Source organism: Chiloscyllium punctatum, chromosome 31, assembly GCF_047496795.1.
Source record: "Chiloscyllium punctatum isolate Juve2018m chromosome 31, sChiPun1.3, whole genome shotgun sequence".
NCBI classification, from domain to species: Eukaryota; Metazoa; Chordata; class Chondrichthyes; order Orectolobiformes; family Hemiscylliidae; genus Chiloscyllium; species Chiloscyllium punctatum.
Genome location: NC_092769.1, coordinates 23,898,716 through 23,915,601, shown reverse-complemented (window position 1 = coordinate 23,915,601; position 16,886 = coordinate 23,898,716).

Sequence of the window (16,886 nt, the reverse complement as noted above, 5' to 3'; positions counted from 1 at the left end):
CAGACACGGGGAGAATGTGCAAACCCCACACACAGAGAGTCGCCTGAGGTGGGAATTGAACCTGGGTCTCTGGCACTGTGAAGCAGCATGCTAACCACTGTGCCACCTCTGAGGGGCGAGATATGGTCTTAGCTACTTTTGGCAATACGATTTCAATTTGTTGCAATCATTGACTCAATGTAATTTAAATGAACAATTATCTGCTGAAACGAGTTTGTAATTGGCTGCATGGTCGCCGTGCCATTGCCACGTGGAACATAAGACGTCTGCACAGGATGAGGTTGTTGAACCCCTTGCGCCTCTTCCACAATTTAAGGAGGTTATAACCGATTTGTTACATAACTCATTTTACCTGCCTTTGTCCCAAATCTGTCACGATCTTTCCTACGCAAAAGGGTTTCTATCTCAGGTATTCAGTTGTAAACAAAGAACGAAACAATACCAACCAAAACAGGCAACAAGATGGATGTTGATTGGATAACCTGAAACGTGTCAACTCAGTGTTGACGACAGAAGACTGTTGAGGGACAGTTTAAATGATGGGAAAATGTCCTTCACTCATTGCCTTTGCTTCTGTTGAGAATATTTTCTTCAACAAAGACAATTATGCAGGTTTTCAAAGTAAGAAATAAAAGATGTAAATTGTGTTTGGCATGTATCAAGGTGGTTGCAAAGGAAAAGTGGGAAATTTGGAGGTAATAATGCTCAGTTCAAGAGCCAGTGACATCACTATGGGCCTTCTTCACTCCAACAATTCTATAATTATGAGTGGACACGTATGGATTAATTATTCACGAAAATGCTGGAAACACATGGATAAAGATGTAAATATTTATGAAAATTGAATGGGCCTCCACATGGGCAAGGTCATTGCAAATGACATATGGTGCAGAAACGTGCAGTTATCCACTTTATTGGAGAAATTAATGGACATTACATTTCATAAATTGTGAAACGTTTAAAAGTACTGATGTAAATAAAACTCAAGGTGTCCTTGTTTATACGCTGCTGACGTCTAACTTACAGTTGCAGCAGGCTATTTGGAAAGACAGTGGAATGAGAACCTTTATTGTCAGAGGATGTCAGCACAAGAGGAGAGACATCTTCCTTCAGTTGGAGAGGAACTTGGCCAAACTGCACCTGGAGGACTCTGTGCAGTTTTGGTTCTTTCTCTCAGTAATTATTTTATTGCCATCGAGAGAGGAAAGGGAATGTTCAGTAGGCTTCTACCAAGGACAATGCTATCCAAGAGGTCCATTAAAAACTTGGCCTGTGTTCCCTGGTGTTTCAAGGAACAAAAATTATTTTCATTGCAAGTTACAGAATACTGATTAGATTTCTGTTTCTAACTAATTTCTGGCTATTTGTGTAACGTTTATAAATTCAGTGGTATTTCGAACTGTGTCTCACTGCAATGGGAGACAGGTTGTTCTCACAAAAATAGGAACAGCAGCAGACTGAATAGCATAAGGCATAGGGACATCAATATGCCCAGCAGCTCAGCGAGTATATTCTGCCTTTCAGTTCAATGATGTTTGTTCTGATAATCCCCAAATCAACTTTCCTGCATTTTCCCCGTCACCTATGAATGAATGAATGAAAATATGTCTCTCCGCCTTGAAGGTATTTTCAAAGTCTTCTTCAATTGTTGCCCTCACTGATATGTGACTTGGTCGTCTTTATTTCCCTCGTTCATTTCTAGCTCACTTTGATGCTGACCTCTCCTATCGCACCACCACGCTGTTCAAAAGCACAATAAATAAATAAAGCTCAGAGCCTGTTATTATCTCCCTCTTCTTTCATATCATTTTAAGATACAGCTCATACAGATCTGGGGATTTGTCTACTCTCTACTCTGCCAAAACTTCCAGTTCTTCCTCCCGGTCGCTATCAATCTGTTAAAGGCTCACATGGTCACTCTCCATGAATCCAGGAACTCCTTCGCCCAAGTAAAGACGGATATGAAATGCGTTTTTCACGTATTTTCTGTCTTTGTGCACAGGCTACCTCCTTGATTCGTAATAATCCCTATTCCTTCCCTTGTTATCTTCTTCCCCTGATATGTAGATAGAATATCTTGGGCTTCTTACTAATGTTACCCCCTAATGTTTTATCACGACTCCTTTATTCTCTTCTGCTGACTTCGTTAACTTCAGCGCTGCACTTCCTACATTCTTACAGGGATTCCATTGATCTGCTCACTTTATAGCTGCTTTAAACTACTCTTTACTTTGTTTTTAAGTTCTGAATATTTGTAGACGTCGGAGTGTCTCTCGGCTTGTTTTGCTAAACTTGATCTTAGATTGTAACATATTGGGCCCATGCTCTCACCAATTCCATTTTGAGCATGGACACTCCTCCCTAATCCACGCTATTCGAAGACAGCTTTACCCAGAAGTAAATGTCCCCAGACTACTTTGGCAACATCCTATTTTCTAACAAACTCTCCATCCCCAATCCAAAAAACGTTATATTTGGAAGACTTTCTTTTGCCTTTTACTTAAGGAATTTAAAATATATAATATTATGGTCATTGGTCCTAACCCTCTCTCCCAATCCAGACTCGAATATATGATTGACTTCATTCTCCACAATAAGGCTCAGCCATTAAGTATCCCTTGTTGTATCTTCTACATGTTGATATGAGAAGCTCTCAGCCATAAATTTCAACATATTTGTTCCTTCCTAAAACCACGTGACTACCCCAATAAATGTTGGATATTGAAAAGCATGAACAGAATTACCCTCTTATTGTTTTATACACGACGTGTGTGGTTACCCAATAGCTCCTGTACTTTCTTCTAACTGGACGTCTTAATGTGACCATAGGAATGTATCTGTCATCTTTTTATTCCAGTCTCTATTCACGAAGCCTCCACTTGAAAGGCCTTCCAAAATATCATCCATCTTTACTGCAGTAAATGACTCCATAATTAATAAAACCAAATCATGTCCAGCCTATAGTTCCTGTACTAGAGAATATTAAGTTTTCAGTCCTGATCTCCTTCAACCATATCTCCTTGGCAAAAATGTCACTCCATCAAAAACACACCTGTCTATCTTTGTACGCTCCTACAGACCCTACACACTTCACAATTTCTGCATCCTAGTCAAGACCCTACACATCCCCCAATCTCTGTAACATCCTCCATCTCCCTACAACCCTCCATATCTCTGGAATCTCTTCCAGCCCCAACAACGCTCCCTTTCTCTGTAATCTCCTCTAGTCACTACACACCTCACTATCTCTGTAACATTTTCACCCCTCTACCCTAACTGATCTCCAGCATCTTCACCTCTTCCTGTGACTGAGGATTCCTCCAGCACGTACGTCGCTCCACAGGGCTGGAAACCACTCCTGAAATTTCATACCTCCCTATCACTATAAACACCTCAAGCTCCTCCAGTCCTCCCTATTGTTGTAAACTCTTCCAGCACCTACAGCCTTCTCTAACATCCAGCCCATAAACCCATCACTATCCAGGCAATGTTTGTGTCCTGTTACAGCTTCCCTATATCTGTAACATTCTCCTACACCTTTACCTCCCTATTTCTGTAACCTCCTCTAACCCTGAGCTCCTCCATATCTCTGTGAACTTTACATTGTTTTCATTCAAACTGCATCCACAATTCTTAAGATGATGGATAGTAAACACTCTAATACCCTTTGATTGAAATGATTTCACATCCTCTGAGACCCAAATAAATTGCCCGTTATCCCGAGACTCTGTTATCGTGTTTTGGACTCCCTGACCCACAGAAATATTTTTCCAGCATCTGCCCAGTCAAGCCCTTGCAATTCAAAATCTTTTATACTTCAATCAAATCACGAATCCATTTCCTGAAACTCAAGAATATAGACGAAATTTATTTCGAAAGTGAAACCCAGATTGCAAGCTGTGAAACATTAGTGTATTAGTCAGTGACAGGTATCAGCCATACACTGTTGTTCTGGACAAGGTGGCGGTGCGCTGCCGACTTGAGCATTTGCAGTCAGTTTGGTGCAGAGACACCCACAATAATGTGAGGGAAAGAAAGCCAGGGTATTCTTCAAGTGAAACCCATGGAATGGAGATGTATATCCATATCAGGACAGTCATTGACTGTATGTGTAACTTGCAGTGGGTGGTTTTTCCATGGATTTGTTACCGTTGATATTGCAGATGGTCATGGATTGGAAGGTGCTGTCGAATGAACTGTGGTAAATATCTACAATGTATCTTGTTGCATACACTGCTTACATTGAAACTTGATGGTGGAGGCAGTAAATGTTGTGGATTTGGTGGCAAACAAGGTGGACAGTAAATGCACCCTTCCTCATACATGGAGAGCATAACATATCCAGATATGTTCCTAGATTTCTTTGGCAATACAAATTCATTATGTTACAATCAGTGACTCCATATAATTTAATTAAACATTCATTTGTTGAAATGAATTTGTAATTGGCTGCATGGTCACCATGCCATTGCAACATGGAACGCAAGGCAATAGAATATAATGAGCTTGTTGAACCCTTTGCGCCTGTTCCACAATTTAAGGACATTTGTTACGTAACTCCGTTTACCTGCCTTTGGCCCAAATCTGTCACAACCTTTCCTTTGCAAAAGGGTTTCTTTCTCCGGGATGAAGGCGTAAACAAAGAATTAAACAATACCAACCAAAACAGGGAACAAGACGGATGTCGGGTGGATAACCTGAAACGTGTCAAATCAATTTTCACTATGGAAGGCTGCTGAGGGTCAATTTGAATACCGAGGTGATGTATTTCATTCATTGCCTTTTCTTTGGTTGAGAATATTTACTCAGAGGAGATTGTTCTCCAACAAAGCCAGTCAGATTGCTTTTCACAGAATGGAATAAAATAAGTAGATTGTGTTCAGGATGAGTCAGGGAGGATACAGAGGAAAGGCAGGATATTGGTTGGAGGTAATGATGTGCATTTGAAGAGCCTGTGAATGCACACTGGGCCTCCTGCACCCTAACTATTCTAGCATTGTAAATCCACTCGATGGATTAATTATTAGTGAAAAGATAGTAAACAGAGTGTAGGACTTAGACGTAATTCTTGTGTGGGAATATGTGCAGTGGGGAAGATGTAAAGATTTATGAAGATTGAACCGGCGTCCCCATGGGCAAGATCTGTGCAAATATTATGTGGAAACAGAAGGTTATCAACTTTTTTGGCGAAATTGATGTGCAGTATAATTCTTAATTCTTAAAATGTTGGAAAGTACAGTTTTAAATAAAATATAAGTGTCCTTGTCTATAAGCTGCCGACATCTAACATACAGGTGCAGCAAACTACTTGGAATGTCAGTGGAATGGGAACCTTTATTGTCCGAGGATTTCAGCACAGGAGGAGTGACGTCTTGCTTCAGCTGAGTAGTAGCTTGGCCAGATTGTACGTGAAGGACTATTTGCAATGTTGATTCTTTATCTCAGGAAATATATTACTGCCACAGAGAGATGGCAAGCAAGGTTCAAGGAATATTCTTCCAAGGAATATTCTATCAAAGACGGCCATGACAAACTAGATCTGTTGTTGCCTAGTGTTTCAAAGAATGGGACTACATTTCATTGCAAGTTATAAAATAAAGATTGGATTCCTGCTTCAAACATATTTCTGCTTATCGGTGTAGTATTTATAAATTCCTTGAATTAGTCAGTTGCAATATGAACTGTGTCTCAGAGAGTGGTTGTTGTTCCTGCGAAAATAGGGATAGTAGCAGACCGAGAACCATAAGGCACAGCAACAACAGTAGGCCCAGAAGCTCACCGAGTATGCTCTGCCATTCAGTTCAATGATGTTTGTTTTGATAATCCTCAACTCCACTTTCCTCGTAACCTTTGATTTATTGATTAAAAATATATCTCTCACGCTTGAAGATACTTAATGAAACAAGCTCAATAGCTTTCAGAACCTTCTACAATTGTTTCTCTCTCACTGATATGAGACTTGGTGGTTTTAATTCTCTCGTTTGTCTCTAGCACACCTTGTTGAATCTACATTTGATTGCACCCTGTTCTATCACATATCTTCTGTGGCAAAAGCACAGTAAGAAAAGAGGGTCAGAACATGGAATTTCCTCCTTCTGTTCCCATATCAGATAAGATATGCTCATCCAGATCTGGGGATGTGTCCACTCTTTATTCTGCTACTCTCCCCGATTCCAATAAGTCAACCTCTAAACTGAAGACTGATATGAAGGACATATTTATCATATTCTCTGGATCCACGCACAGGCTGCCTCCTTGATCCCTAATACCACCATTCTTTCCAGAGTTATCGTCTTCCCCTGGTATAGCGATCGAACACCCGCTGATGTTTTATCATACCCCATTTTTGCTTTTCTACTGAATTCCTTAAGTTCAGTGTTACACTTTCCACATTCTTATACGGATTCAATTGATCTGCTCACATTATAGCTGCTTTAAGCTTCTCTTTACTTTATTATTCAGCTCTGAATATTTGCAGATGTTGAAGTTTCTGTGGGCGCATTTTCCTTCATTGGATCTTAGATTGTAAAATATTGGGCCGATACTCTCATCAAATCCATTTTGAGCATGAACACTGCTCCCCACTCCCCGCTGTTCGACTACAGCTTTACCCAGAATTAGAATTCCACTATTTAAAAAGGCATCTGGATGTATTTTAGATTAGGAAGGGCTTGGAGGGATATGGGCCAGGTGCTGGATAGTGGGACTAGACAAGGTTGTGTCCAGAATTAAACCATCCCTTGTTGTATCTGACACATGCTGATACAAGAAGCTCTCAGCAATAAATGTCAAAATATTTGTCCCCTCTTAAAAGCCCCAATAAACGTTGCATATTGAAAGGCATAAATATAATTACCCTCTTATTGTTTTTTATACACTACAGTGATTGGTTGCACATTGGCTCATGTATTTTCCTTTAACTGGCAATCTTTAATATGACCCTAGTAATTATCTGTCATCTTTTTATTCTAGTCGCAATCCTCGAAGCCTCAGTTGAAGGCCCGTACAAGATCTTGTCCATTTTAACAGCAGTAAATGATTCCTTAATTAATAAAACAACAGCATCTCCTGTCTATAGTTCCTCTGCTAGAGGTGCCAATACTGACCTCCTTCAACCACATCTCTGACGACAAAAAAGTCAGAATTTCACGTGTCCATCTATTCCCTTATCACATCTGTCTGACATGTAATAATCCTAGCACCAAGGTAAAGGACATCCAGCCTGGAATATAACACCAGGAACAGTCTGTACCTCGTGTGTACTTCGGAGTTCTATAACCATTCACTGTTTGTTATCAGGCTTCCCAATTTACGAACCAAAACTGTAAATCTAAGACTGTAAGAAGCAATATTTGTTCAATCATCATTTTTTAAAAAAAATAGATGCATCAAATGCCACTTTCCAGAACTGAGCGATCACCTCCACCGATCATGAGATTTTTGGTTATTAATTCCCCACTCAGTGTGCAGAGAGGTAGACGTCAGTAATGTGCAGTGTTGATTTAGTCTCACCACAAGTGCATGTGTTCCCAGCGATGCTGCCGGAGAGTGCAGGGTACCGGCTTGTGTGCTGACCCTTTGTGAACAATAATCACTCTCCTTCTGGTAGCTCAAACCTGCCTCTCATCATGTGGGGTTTCTCACAGAAAATGCTTAGTGCCTTCCTATGTTTTCCATTCCATGATCCCCAGGATATCGGGAATCATACTGACTCAGGAAGTCAGCACCATATGTAGCCCTGAAATCCAAAGCAGTCAATAAGTGGGTTAAACAGGCCATTATGGAGTGGGCCACCTGAGAAGAAGCACAGACTGTTTCTCCCAGGTAGTGGATTCTCATCAATTGGTGAATGGGGGAGCGAGTGAGGTGAGGAAGCTGGGAAGGGGCGTTCGGTCGAGACTTACACTTATGGTGTCCATTGTTACATTCAACTGAGTGTCAGTACAATGTGTGTGGTGACATACATCAGAAAAAATCCACACAGTTCAGTTATTAAAGCGGTTCTCGGCTTGGCATTTGCTGCTGTTTCCCTCAGATGCACTCTGAAGGACTGATCTCGATCGAAATCCACTCAAAAGCAGGTTGGTTGACCCTTGTATTAATCTCTGGCCCTCTACACGGAAGCTCAGTTTTATTTTGTCACTGATTAGTATGAAGGTGACATATACTGCTTATGGCTTTAGAATGTTCACTGTGAGACACAGTGAGCTCCAGGAGACAGTCAAATTGTGAATTTCTTCATCCTGGATCAGGTGCAGGGTGCAAATATCTGGAATCTAGGAGGCAGGCCAGATGCTGTCAAGTCGCTTGTGCGGTTTGCTCTGGCAAGACATGCCCTCCATCTGCTCCCTGGAGCAGGCTGAGAGTGCAGATGAATTTCTAAGAACTGTTTGTTGGTCAGTCATCGGTACCTAATTTGAACAGCATTTATGTCCACCCTAAGACCAGCGATAGGCTATTGGTTAGTTTTCACCTGCCCAGGGTGAGTAGCGAATGATTTCTTGTGAAGGTTGGTTTGAATAACTGCCCTGACCCAGGTTGTAAGGTCTCTGGACAGGTTGAGGAGCGGACCAGTGTGTCACTCAGTATTACAGGCAGCTGCGAGTTCCAGTAGCACTATGCCTGAATTCAGGTCCTTCGGAATCTGTAGGTCGTGATTGCAAGTGATGACTTTCCCGGTATGAACAATAATAAAATATCTTCTGTGTTTTGTAAATTGGGGACAACAATAACATGTGAAATCCGACTATTTCACGCAACAATGCTTGCATTGTCTCTGAGAACAACTACATTATTACTATATGTTTGGAACTAAAATATAAACTAATTACAACACTTTATGATACAAAAATAAAAGAAAACTACATGTTATTTTATATTGAACAGAGAATATTTGCCTCATTTTTGTACGGTACCAAAATCCCAGATTAGTGTCGTAAAATCTTTAAATAAAACGTAGGTGAAATAATTTGTTTCATTTTGATTACATGTGGTCGGTTAAATTAAAAGAGAGGGAAATGGCTCTTAACTTTGCTAAAGAGTTTCTGAGGTTTGAAGATGCTTCCCAACTTTACCAAGGAAGATTAGAAAGACAGAGGAAGGATATTCTTTTGAAATTAGCAAACAGATCAGAATTTAACTAGGGACATAAGGAAATTGAAATGGAGTTGGTCAAACACTGAGGTATATCAGAGAAACACTCGTGCAGCAGATTTAGAAAAATGTAAACTGTGTATGAGCCAAACAGAATGAGAAGCAAAAGAAAGGAAGAGAAAGATATTAGCTGAGCAAAAAGAGAGAGAGAGAAAAGGAGACTGGGAAGAGAGAGAGTAAAAGACTGAAAAGAGAGAGAGAAAAGGCGAGAAGTTTCTTAGCTGAGTAAAGAGAGAGAGGAAGGAGAAAGAGAAAGGGAGAGACTGTGAACTTCAGTAGTTGCAAATTAGTCAGGAAAATCAAGTTCAGATGGAAATGAAGTCAAGAGACTTTATTCTGCTGGAGGGGTTCATAAACGCATTTCCAGAGAACTTACATGATGAACAGAAAGCTCAAGAAGTGAGAAGAGCAGCAGAGATGACCGAGAAATGTGCTTTGGTGCATGAAGTGAAATTTAGTTTCTGACACGAATTTCATCCCTGTGAGAGATAGAAATTGGAAGCAGGGGAGATCCTTCTCTATAAAACAAAGAGTCGAGCACACTGGGAATAGTTCTCCTTTAGTGATGAAAAGAATTTCAAGAAAATGAAAGGTCTCAGGTGTTTCCACGGTGGTAAGATGGGATACGTAAAGTCACATTGCTGGACATGGAAGAATGACATTGTGGGAAAAGATGTGGCAAAAGAGGCTAATCCAATGGTATTAGGGTAAGTAGTAAAGGAGACTCAAAGAAAAGCCAAGGAGCTGCAGGAGAGTGCACAGCCTTGGCAGGGGTGGAATATTGAGTTAGTTGCTGATCTCTGTAAAGACTTTATCTCTGTGGGAAATGTTTACTCAGGAAGATCAGGAAGAGAATTGTAAATAAGTTATTGTTTCATGAGGTATGGGATCTGTTCAGTCTCTGATAGTAAGAGATGAAAGTATTTTCACGCTTTCTGACATGTTAACCGAGTAGGTAATAATTTGTTTAAGAGAAAGGCAGAAAGTTAGCGTTCCCCTGTGTAAGATCAGGTTGGAGGGCCAAATCAAGACTGGGGAAGTTACTTTAGGAGTGACTGACAGAATGTCAGTTTCAGGAATACATTTTATTCTTGGGGATTATTCAGCAGGATCCAAGGTGGGAGTGACACCCCTTGTCGTGTAGACGCCAACAGGAGATCAAGAAACTAAGGATTTACAAGAAGAATGCCATGGAAGTTTTCCAGACTGTGTCGTAGTAAGAAGGCACTGTCATAAGTTACAGCAAGAAAGAAAGACGAAGAAGTTGGGTTTCAGTTAGCTGACACCCTGTATGATGTAATGGTACAGGAAAACCCTTAACAGGCAGTGGGTCAGACAGAGGTGTTTAGTCCAGAAAGGCTAAGAGTTTTGCAACAGAAAGATGAGAAGATATATGTTATGACGCCAACTCAGAAAAGGAATCAGAATATATTCCTGAGGGTTATTATCTTAAGGATACAAGCCTAAAACAAAAGTGGAGACCCCAGCAGAGTTCGTGCAGAGGAGAAATTGGCAGAGGTGCACCAGATTGTGTTGCCTGGAGCATACAGAGTGTTATGGGTAGAACATGAATTACCAGAAGGAAGTAACCGATGTGTAAGGAGGACTCGGGCAAATTTGCAAAAGAACTTCCATTGGCCTGGCATGCACAAGAATGTGGTTGTATATTACCACACATGTTATTACATGCCCAATGGTAGGTATGCCACAGGCAGTAATAAAATCAGTAGATTTGTTGCTAATTCCCGCATTTGAAGAATCTTTCACACGAGTTATGATTGATAGTGGAGGTACCTTCCCTAAAACTGAAAGTGGGAATCAGCACTTGCTAACCATAATGCATATGTCTACGAGATTTTGGAGGCAATTCCATGACGGAGTATTAAGACCAAAAAAATGGTGGAGGAGTTGGTAGCTTTCTTTACCCGTTATGGGCTACTTGGAGAGATTCAATCAGGCCAAGGGTCCCATTATACTGCTGAGACTTTTAAGGAAGTCTTGGATAGCATACAGCACTTAAACTACATAAAAACAAGTACTGCAGATGCTGGAAACGAGATTCTAGATTAGAGTGGTGCTGGAAAAGCACAACATCTCAGGCAGCATCCGAGGAGCAGGAAAATCGACGTTTCGGGCAAAAGCACTCAATCTACAACACTTTAAATCAAGTCCGTACCATCCAAAATCCCGGGGAGTCTAGGAAAGGTGGCATTTACCCTGAAGACAATATACATTCAGAATACACTGAATGATTGGGATCAAGGTATCGAACTTTTATGGATTGCCATGAAAGATGGCCCAAATGAACCTACTCAGTTTACTACCTTTGAGTTAATATTTGCTCAGGAAGTGAGATGGACTTTGAAACTAAAAATTTGATAAGCTCGAAGTCAGAGATCTCACACTTGGATTATGTAGCAATGGTGATGGAACAATTAAATCTGGAAGGTGAGTTAACTGAACAGCACCTGAATAGGGCACAGCATAGAGTGAAGCTGTTGGCAGATAGAAACTGTAAACTTCAGATGTTTTCCCAAGGATATGGTGTATTAGTAATGTTTCCAGTAGTAGGAGATACCTTCAAAGGCAGGTTTAGTGGTCCCTATCAAATTCAGAAAATATTGAGTCATTCAAACTATCTGGTATAGATGCTTGACAAAAAAAAGCTGCATTGGGCATGCCATCTGAATATGTTGAAACCTTACTATAATAACGACAGGGAATTGGTGAAGCAGGTGTTATTTATTGCTCTACCGAGTGACAGATCAGATCCAGATGTAATGGAGTTTGATGTGCCTCAAAGTGCGTTAAATAATGAGGATGTCCTTAAAGAATGGGGTGAGATTAATGAGCTATCTGTCTTAGGAGCAAAGAACACAATTGAAAGGTTTGTTGCAGCATTATGAGGACATATGCAGGAATAAAATGGGAGAACTAATACTAGTGTGCATGAGGTGGAAGGAGGGAATGCTGTTCCAATAAAACAAAACCTTTACTGGCTTAATCCTTTCAAAGCCCAACAAATCCAGAAGGAAGTGAATGTGATACTCAATGAAGACATCATCGAGCCGAGGCAGAGTTGAGTGGAGTTCGCTGATTTTGTTAGTTCGCATAGCTGATGGAACTCAACAATTTTCTTTGGACTATTGGAAGGTCAACGACGTAACAAAATCGCTCTCATAGCCAATTCTTAGTTTGGAGGACAGTACAGAGAAAGTGGGGCAAGCCAGTCACATCACAAAGTTGATTTACTGCATTGTTACAGACAGGTGTCTTTAATAGAGAAAGCGAAAAAAAGTTTCTGCATTTGTTAACACAAATGGACTGTATCAATTCAAATAATACCCTTTGGAATGAAGAGCACACCAGCCACATTCCAAAGACTCATGAACTAACTTGTGGCCAGATTAAGAAATAACCTGATGATGTGGAGATCTTTAGCCATTCATGGAAGGATCACATGTGACAGTTGGCAAAATGCTTTGAGTGATTCCGAAAAACAAAGCTGGAAATAAACTTAAAAAAACCCCATAATTTATGACATTCTTGGGACATAACATCGAACATGGAAGGGTGATTCCAAGGAACGCTTGGACGAAAGCAATGGAGAAATTTCCTTGAGCATGGAGAAATAGGTGCTTCGACATTTGGGACTGAGCAGATTCGACAGGAAGTTTGTTCCAAATTTCAGCAGCATGGGGGCACTACTGACAGATGTACTAAAGAAGAACATGGAATTTCGTTGGAAAGAATAGTGCCAGGAGGCATTGGAAAATTTACAAGCTATATTAACCACCACATCAGATTAATATCATTATATTTGCAGACATATATTTGTAGATACATTCTGTTTTGCTCAAAAATGCACACACCGCAGGCAGTCAAAGCAGGCAGTCATTGCAATCAATATTTTGTTAATTCCACTTTGGAAATAGAACAAGTCTAACTCAAGACTGGGACACAGACAGACTCTGACTTCACATCTTTAATGCATTGTCTGAGCTGAGATGTCACCTTTTGCTGTGAAACATGAAGTTATTATGAGAAGATGACTTAAATGAAGTTCTGGAATTTACATATTAATGAACTGAAAACTGCAACCCATTCTAAAAGATGAAAGACTTAAAAATCCAGATTTGTTCAATATACTCTTTCAGTTGCATGGCACTCTAATATTTTGCTCTAAATGTTGTGTCTTACGATCTTACACTCCACAAACACCTGATGAAGGAGCAGCGCATTGAAAGCTAGTGCTTCCAAATAAACCTGTTGGAATATAACCTGGTGTTGTATGATGTTTACCTTAGTAACGTCAGATAATGGTCTTTTCAAATAAAATAAGACAATTTCTCTCATCCTTCCTTTATTCTGAATTCCAGTTATGATTCTAATTATTGCTAATGTTATTGATATTCTTCGACAAAGTAATGCATTGCGTGTGTGTGTGTGTGTGTGTGTGTGTGTGTGTGTGCATGGGTCTATGTGGTTTTGTTTGTATGCATGTGTATCTGTGTCTGCCTCTTTGGGTGTGTACCTGTGTATGTACGTGTTATGTACGATCCTTTGCAATTGGACTGAAATGGAAGAATGAGAAATTCCCATATGATTGTGGAAATGTACAAAGACTTCAAGCTATCTGATATCAAAGAACAAACAAAAATACAGCACAAGAACAGGCCCTTCGGCCCTCCAAGCCTGCACCGATCCAGATCCTCTACCTAAACCTGGCACATATCTTCTAAGAATCTGTATCCCTTTGCTCCCTGTCTATTCATATATCTGTCTAGATACATCTTAAATGATGCTATCGTAACCGCCTCTACCATCTCTGCTGGCAACGGTGTTCCAGACACCCATCACACTCTGCACAAAGAAATTTCCATGCATATCTACCCTAGACCTTTCCCCTCTTGCTTTGAACTCGTGACCCCGAGTAATTGAGTCCCCACTCTGGGGAAAACAAGCGTTGCTCTCCATCCTATCTATGTCTCTCGTAATTTTGTAGACCTCAATCAAGTTCCCCGCTCGACCTCCATCTTTCTAATGACAATAACGCTGATCTATTCATAATTTCTTCATTGCGAGCACCCACCATACCTGGTGAACCTCTTCTGTACCCTCTCCATAGCATCCATATCCTTTTTTGTAATGTGGCAACCAGGTCTGTAGGCAGTATTCCAAATGTGGGTGCAAAAAGTCTTATACAACTGTAACATGACGTCCCAACGCTGGTACTCAATACCCCATTGAATGAAGGAAAGCATGTGATATGCCCTCTTGACCACACTGTTCCATTTACAGGTACAATGGACCTGAACACCCAGAAATCACTAAACATCAATTTAGCCCTACACTTTTCAATTTTCTGTATATTTCGCTCTTGAATTAGATCTTCGAAATTGCATCACCTCACATTTGCCCATATTGAATTTCATCTCTCATTTCTCTGCCAACTCTACAGTCCATCTATATTGTTCATTATTCTCTTACAATCCCCTTCACTATCTGCTACTGCACCAATCTTCCTGGCATCTGCAAACTTGCTAATGAGGCCATCTATACGTTCGTCCAGATCACTTCTGTATATCGAAAACAACAGTGGTCCCAGCACGGATCCCTGTTGAACAGCACTGGTCACAGGTCTCCATTTTCAGATACTCCCTTCCACTACTAATCTCCGTGAGCTGTGTCTCAGCCACTTCTCTATCCATCTAACTAGTACAGCCTGGACCCTATGCGACTTCACTTTCTCAATCAGCATACCATGGGGAACCCTATCAAACGCATTACTAAAGTCCATGTATATGACATCTAATGACCGTTACTCAACAAGCAACTTTGTCACTTCCTCAAAGAATTCTGTTAAGTTGGCACGACATGAAATTCCCTGCACAAAACTATGTTGCCTATCACTGATAAGCACATTTTCTTCCAACTGGGAATACATCCTATCCCTCAGTATTTTCTCCAGCAGCTTCCTTGCCATTAACGTCAGGGTTGCCATTCTTAAACAAGGGAACACCATTAGCAATTGTCCAATACTCCGGGATTTCACCCGTGTTCAAAGATGCTGCAAAGATATCTTCTATGGTCCCACCTGTTTCCTCTCTCATCCAAGATCCCATCCGAACCTGGGAACTTGGCAACCATAATGCCTTTTTGAATAACCAACACTTCCTCTCTCCTTATTTCAACTTGACCTAGACGAATCAATCATCCATACCTAATCTCAACATTTCTTCTTGGTGAATACCGATACAAAGTGCTCATTAATAATCTCACCCATTTTCTCTAACTCCACGCATAGCTTTCCTCCTTTGTCCTTGAGTGGTCCAACCCTTCCTCTAGTTACCCCCTTGCGCCTAATATATGAATTAAAGTCTTTGGGATTTTCCAAAATCATGTTTGCTAAATATATCACATGACCCCTTTTAGCCCTCTTAATTCCTTGTTTCAGATTTGTCCTACATTCCCGATTTCCTTCCCAAGCTTTGTCTGTCTTCAGTCGTCTAGATCTTATGCACACTTCCTTTTTCCACTAAGCTAGTCTCATAGTTTCACCTGTCATCCATGGTTCCCTAATCTTGCCATTCCCACCCCTCATTTCCACAGAAGCAACCTCTCTATAAAAGGTTCCCACGTATCAAATGTGGATTTACCTTCAAACAACTGCTCCCAATCTATATTCCTCAACTTCTGCTGAATTTTGGTATCGTTGGCCTTCCCCCAATTTAGCACTCTTCCTTTCGGAAAACTCTTGTCTTTGTCCTTGCCGGTTCTATAACGTATGGAATTGTGATCAAAGGCCCAAAGTAATCCCCAACTGAAACTTCAACCACCTGGCCAGGCTCATTCCCCAGCATCAGGACAAAAATGGCCCTTTCCTGAGTTGGACTGTTAACATACAGCTCAAAAATCCCTCCTGGCTGCTCCTTACAAATTCTGCTCCATCCAATCCTCCAATATTAAGTGAACCTCAGTGAAGGTTGCGAAAATAAAATCGCCTTTCATCACCACAATGTTGCTCCCTCATCTTTCCATGATCTGTTTACATATTTGTACTTTCATCTCACGGTCACTGTTGGGAGGCCCCAACATTGTTTCTGCATCCTTCCTACTTCTGGGCTCTACCCAAATTGCCTTACTGTTTGAGTCCTCCATAGTGCCCTCCTTCAGCACAGCTGTGGTATCGTCTTTGACCAGTAATACAACTCCTATACCCCTTTAACCCCCCTGTCTATCCCACTTGAAGCATTGATATTATGGGTCAAATACTGGCAAATGGGTCACGAGATTAATTTAGGGTATCCAGTCAGCATGGGTGAGTTGGACTGCAGAGTCTGTTTCTGTGCTGTATGACTTTACCCGCCTAATTCAATGCAGGTTTCAGCAACATGTCTGCAGCTTTATGCTTTTAGACATTAACAATGTTTCTGAATATATCATTTCAGCTGTCTCAATTTTAAAATCAGCCATTTCTTGTGCACCCCTGTCTTCCAGGTTGATTCATCACTATCCATTCTCTCTCTTTCCCGAGGAGGGCTTGATACAGCAATCAAAGAGGACTCGAGATACGAGAAAGGATGGGGGGGTGTGGATGGAAAGGGGCGCAGAGGCTGAGGGAGAAGAGAGACAGAGAGAATGGATAGGGGAACAAAGGGTAGGGGGAGAGAGAGAGAAAATGGACAGGGGACAGAGAATGGAGGGGATGAGAAAGACTTGGGGACAGAGAA